A 6,159-nucleotide genomic window follows, 5' to 3' on the forward strand; every position below is an offset into this window, starting at 1 on the left:
GGGCCATATTGAGCCCTCTGTGTCTCCCTGGAATACACCTATTTTTGTCATCAGAAAGGCCTCAGGCAAATGGAGGCTGTTACATGATTTAAGGGCAGTCAATGCCCAGATGAAAGTTATGGGGGCTGTCCAAAGGGGACTTCTGCTGCTTTCTGCACTGCCTTGAGACTGGCCTGTCCTGACTCTAGACATCAAGGATTGTTTTTCTCTATCCCTCTTTGCCCTGAGGATAGAGAGCGGTTTGCTTTTACTTTGCCATCTGTTAATCATGAGCAACCAGATGCCCGTTATCAATGGAGAGCCCTCCCACAGGGCATGGCCAATAGCCCAACTATATGTCAGCTGTTTGTGGATTCAGCCCTGGTGCCTGTTAGGCAAAAGTTTCCTTTAGTCCGGATCGTCCATTACATGGATGACATTTTGTTAACCGCTTCTTCGCAGGAGGTGCTCCATAAAGCTTTCCAGGAGGTTACCTCTGCTCTTATTAAATGGGGACTTACCATTGCCCCTGATAAGGTTCAACAATCCCAAGTAATAAAATTTTTGGGGGCCATTATCTCTCCCTCTGTTATTAGGCCACAAAAGATCTCTATCCGGACGGCTCAGTTAAAAACAATGATTTTCAACAGTTGATGGGCGATATCAATTGGATCAGGGGGTATTTAAATGTTCCCCCGTCAGAGTTGTTGCCCTTATTTTCCATTCTAGAAGGCAATCCTGATGTTACATCTCCTCGGGTGTTGACACCGCTGGCCCTAAAATCCCTTGAAAAGGTCGAGGAAGCAATGACCAGAACTCAGTTAAATCGTTATGATCCGACCATGCCAATTTTATTATGCATTTTGAAAACTAAGAATTATCCTACAGGGGTCCTATGGCAGGATGGCCCCCTGTGGTGGCTTCATGGTAATTCTGTTGGGGCTAGAACTGTTCAATATTTTCCAGAGCTTGTTGCAAATCAGGCGCTATTGGGTTTAAAATGTTGCTTGATGCATTTTGCGAGGATTCCAGAAAAATTGATTATTCCTTATACCAAGGATCAAGTAGAGACCTTGGCTGCCACTGTGGATGCATGGGCAATCCTGATGTGTGCATTCCCTAACCTCATTGATAATCATTATCCTAAACATCCCTTGCTTGCAATTGTAGAAAAGGATTTGGTTTATTTTCCTGTTGTTACTTTAAAAGAGCCTTTGGCAAATGCCTTGACAATTTACACTGATGGCTCCAAAACAGGCCAGGGTGCCTTTGTGGTTCAAGGCCAGGAACCAGTGATTTTGACTTTCTGACCAGATGTTCCACAGGTTACAGAATGCCTGACAGTCTTAGAAGTGTTTAAGAGATTTGATGAACCCTTTAATTTGTTTTCTGATTCACAGTATGTAGTAAATGCAGTTGCCTCTCTTGAAGTTGCAGCCTCTGTCAAGAGTACGAGTGCTGTTTCTAATATTTTATTACAAATTCAAGACCTTATTTTAAAGAGAAGATATCCCTTTTATGTTGGTCATATTCGGGCTCACACTTTGCTACCAGGCCCTATGTCTGAAGCTAATGCTTTGGCAGAGCAGGCAACTCGAGCTCTGGCTCTGGTTGTGACAGATTCTATTGAATTGGCAAGAGATTTTCATAGGTTGTATCATGTGCCTGCCAATACTCTTAGAAAGAAGTTTGATATCTCTAGAAAAACAGCTAGGGAAATTGTAAAGGCCTGTCAGTCCTGTGTAACCTTTCTTCACCCCCCTCATGTGGGCGTAAACCCCAGGGGACTAAGACCCAATGCCTTGTGGCAAATGGATGTAACACATCTGAAAGAATTTGGAAAGCTAAAGTATTTACATGTATCAGTAGACACCTTCTCTGGTGTGATTCATGCCACGCCCCTGGCAGGAGAAAAGGTTTCGCATGTAAAAATACACTGCCTGGAGGCCTGGGCAGCCTGGGGGAAACCCCTCAGGCTAAAAACAGATAATGGACCAGCATATACATCTCATGGCTTCCATGCCTTTTGCGCCCAGATGCAGGTAGCCCACACCACGGGGCTGCCGTACAACCCACAAGGTCAGGGCATTGTGGAAAGGGCCAAGAGCCTAAAAGAAATGCTTCAAAAACAAAAAGGCGGAATAGCTGAGACAGCGTCCCCCAGGGAAAGACTTTCCCTTGCACTCTTTACTCTTAATTTCTTAATTTTGAATGATGCTGAGGAGTCAGCTGCAGATCGACATGTGTCAGAGAAAGCTACAAAAACAAAGGACACAGTTATGTGGAAAGATGTCATTGATAACAAATGGTACGGACCGGATCCAGTTGTGACGAGATCCAGGGGAGTTGTTTGTGTTTTTCCACAGAATCAAGAAACACCGCATTGGGTTCCAACCCGTTTGACAAGAGTCATCAAAGATGTTCCCATGGCTGAATCTGAGTCGCTGGAAGATGAGTCTGTTGCTGCTTCTGATGATATGGGCCCAGGGGAAAGCGGAGCAGAGATGGGGGATCTTGTCAGCCTTCCCCAAACCCATGCCAGTTCGCTATAATGCGGCTGTGTTTCCCCGATTTTTCACGACCCAAAAGGCACTAGGCCTCCCCTTGCTTCCCCTAGACAGGCGAGTGGCTCCCTTGGGAGAAAATAGAAGTTTCCAGGAGGAGGGGTCCATGTGTTTCATGCTTGCAAGATCAGAGGAATCCAAAGGATCATGTATGATCCTTAAAAAACAGGGCCTGGCATGGTTAGAAGGTGAGACAAAATTTACAAACACATCGACAGTAGAAAAAGAAGATTGCATTCAAGCAAACGCTTCAGCCTGCTACAAAGTGCTTAATTCCTCTTTTACTGAGAGGGCGGTGTGGTTTAATGGAACCTTCCTGGTCCCTGGAAATGTTTCACGAACACCACTACCGCCACCCCAGCCGCAGCTTGCCCCGCATTGCTGGGGCTCCTATGAGAATGAGGTCTGGCCATGGTCTGATTGTCAGTCAGCTATAGACACCTGGGCAGACAGCAACAAAAAGTTCACTTTCTCACCTGACATGCGTGGTCCACCTGACACAAGTAATCCGTGGACTCAGGGGTTTTTCCTCCAAGATAGACGAATGAAGCCCTATGACAAATGGATGCTCTGTGGAATTAATGGTAGTTGTACTGACCTGACCACCTGACCTTTTCCCTCCTACAAGGAGGAGTGGCAGGTCTCAGTACTTTCTCAAGAGTATTTTCCCTGGTAACAACCATGAAGGAGCCACCCACCAAGGATTGGGGCGCTTCTTGGAATGTGGGAAATTTGACTGGTGGTATCACCAAGGCAAAAGAACATTTTAGTTATACCACTTATTTGCCTGCCCCGGTGTGTGTTTATCCCCCATTTCTATTTGTGTTAAGCAATTTTTCTTTCAAAGTGTGCTCCAATAATACATGCTTTTTGTCTCAATGTTGGGATGCGGAACGCTTCACCAAAGCCTTGGTAGCCAGGGTCCCACGTTGGGTCCCCGTACCAGTAGAGGCACCTAGCACCATGACGCTGTTCCGACTCAAAAGAGATTTTGTCATTACTGCAGCGGTTATAATTGCCATCTCTGCTGCTGCCACTGCAGCCACTGTTGCTGGCATAGCTATGTCCACCACAGTCCAGACAGCTGCCACTCTAAATAATCTGTCTGCAAGGGTGGCTCAGGCTTTGGATTTGCAAACTGCTCTGGACTCACATATAAAAGGAGGATTGATGGTTGTCAATCAAAGAATCTTGTCCAAGAACAACTGGATATGCTTTGGCAACTGGCTCAGTTGGGCTGTGAATGGAAGTTTAATGCGCTGTGCATTACCAGTGTGCCGTACAAAAATTATACTAGAGCTGCCAATTTGTCTCGCTCCTTGTCTTTACATCTTGCAGGGAACTGGTCTGAGGAGTTTGATGTTCTCCTTGGAGGCCTCCGGCACGCTGTGATTGCAATCAATTCCACACGAGTAGACCTCAGCCTGGCCAAGGGAATGACATCTTGGATCACCTCCGCTGTTTCCCTGTTTAAGGAATGGGTGGGGGTAGGGATATTTTTAGCGTGCTGCCTGGGAGGATGCACGGTTTGCTTATGGCTGGTCTGTCGCTTGCGAGCCCAAACCAAAAGGGACAAGGTGATTATTTCTCAAGCATTGGCTGCATTGGAGTGTGGCTCCTCCCCTCAAATTTGGCTTTCTGCCTTAAAGAGCAATTGACCTACTCGGCCTTTGCACCCTCAGGGACAGAACTGCCCATTGCACGAGGTAAGGCGAGTAGAGTTGTCTTGGCCTTAGCACTGCCTTTGCACCTCCGAGGGTTTGATCCCACTGCACCGGAGAAGGAGTGTCTATCTGGCCCTAGGCCTCCCTCGATCGGTCCACACATCATGAGGTGGGGACCTGAACGGGAGCAAGTCCTCATTTTGCTCTTATATTAAAACAAAAAAAGGGGAACTGCAGGGAGCCGGGACAATCGCCATTATAAGATGGCGCTGACTTCTCTGCATTCTGAAGATTTATTACTTCTAAGACAATGCTTTCGACGAAATACACGCCTCTGCTTTGCATATGCATAAGCTATATTGGCCCCTCACCAATCCTGTGGTGCCTGGTGGCGGCAGGCTAAGTTCAGCCAGCGATTCGCGCCTCCTTTCCCTATATAAAGCAGCCGCTTTCACTGCCCCCTCCCCTCGCTTCCAGCTCTCCCTTAACTAAAAGCTCTCCAATAAAGTGTGATCCGAGAAGAATCTTTGTGTGGCGGTCATTCTTCCTTGCTGGTCGAGAGGAGCGTGCCGCAGTATAGTGTGAGTATACTGAGGATGCATACCTTATGTATTACATGTTCTTCAGGCAAAAGGGGACCAACATTTGCAGGTTGTTACCTCCTTCCCCAAGATAACCAGCTTCACACTGGCACCCCTCCACAAAAATCATAGATCTGAAGGCCCTACAATCACACAGGGGCACTCCCCTCATAGATCTAGTCCATCTCACAGGGTCTCTCTGCCAATCTAACTCTAGATTTGTGGTTTGCCCCTCAGGACAGGACCTAACACTACCCAAACCAGTTGAGATCTATAGACCAAAGATATTACACACTACTAAGTAATCAAAGTGTGCTATGGAATATTAGTTTAAGATGTGTTCTATTTGTTTATGCTGTGGAATATTTAATGATGCAAAGATGTGTTGCATTCTTTTATGTTGCATTTGTTTATAAAGCTGTGTTACTTTGTCTAAAACACCTGATTGGTCTAATAAAGAGCTGAACTGAACAGCCAACAGCTAGGCAGGAAAGAGAAATAGGTGGGGCTGACAGGCATTGAGAATAAATAGGAGCAAGAAGAGGGTGGAGAGAAAAAAGGAAGAGAGGATGACGGCAGCAGCCAGCCACCTAGCCACACAACCAGCCACGGGGGGAGAGAGAGAGAGAGAGAGAGAGAGAGAGAGAGAGAGAGAGAGAGAGAGAGAGAGAGAGAGAGAAAGAAGAAAGGTATATACAAGATAAAAGGGTAAAAGCCTAGAGGCAAAAGATAGACAGGATAGAAAAACTGGCTAGAAATAAGCCAAGCTAAGGTTGGACATTCATAAGAATAAGTCTCTGTGTGTTTATTTGGGAGCTGGGTGGCAGGCCCCCAAAGAGGCCGGGGGGTGGGGGGGCACACGACCCACAACCAAGTGCTCACCGTTCACAACTGAGACTCTGGGAAAAGCTGGGCAGGCACCACCACCAGTCAGTCAAGAGGGGAAGTGACTCACCTGCAGTGGTTGCAGAAGGAAGGCCCTGCTGTACTAACAACACCAAGGCTTGCAGACTGGACTTCCTTCCTGCTATGGAGGAGAGCCTGGACTGCCTTACCAGCTTGCCCAGATGTGAGGTAAAGGTCTTAGACATCATACTAGCTCTCCTGATCCTAGACAGAGACTGCTAGAAGAGTTTCTGCCCACAATACACCATGGCATTCTTTCTGTCTCTTTACCTCAACATATGCAGTCAACAGTTCCAAGTTGTTTAAAGAATTGGTATGTTTTTTTACTTTTCAAAAGACCCTGGCTGACACAATTTTGCCATTTTCAACAGTGCCAGTATTAACTTAAAAGATGGGATAACTGGCACATACTCATTTTTGCCACCTACCAGGAAAGTGGGATGGCTAAAAGCATTACTGTCCCAA

The sequence above is a fragment of the Peromyscus maniculatus genome, chromosome 7, assembly GCF_049852395.1.
Source record: "Peromyscus maniculatus bairdii isolate BWxNUB_F1_BW_parent chromosome 7, HU_Pman_BW_mat_3.1, whole genome shotgun sequence".
Taxonomy (NCBI): domain Eukaryota; kingdom Metazoa; phylum Chordata; class Mammalia; order Rodentia; family Cricetidae; genus Peromyscus; species Peromyscus maniculatus.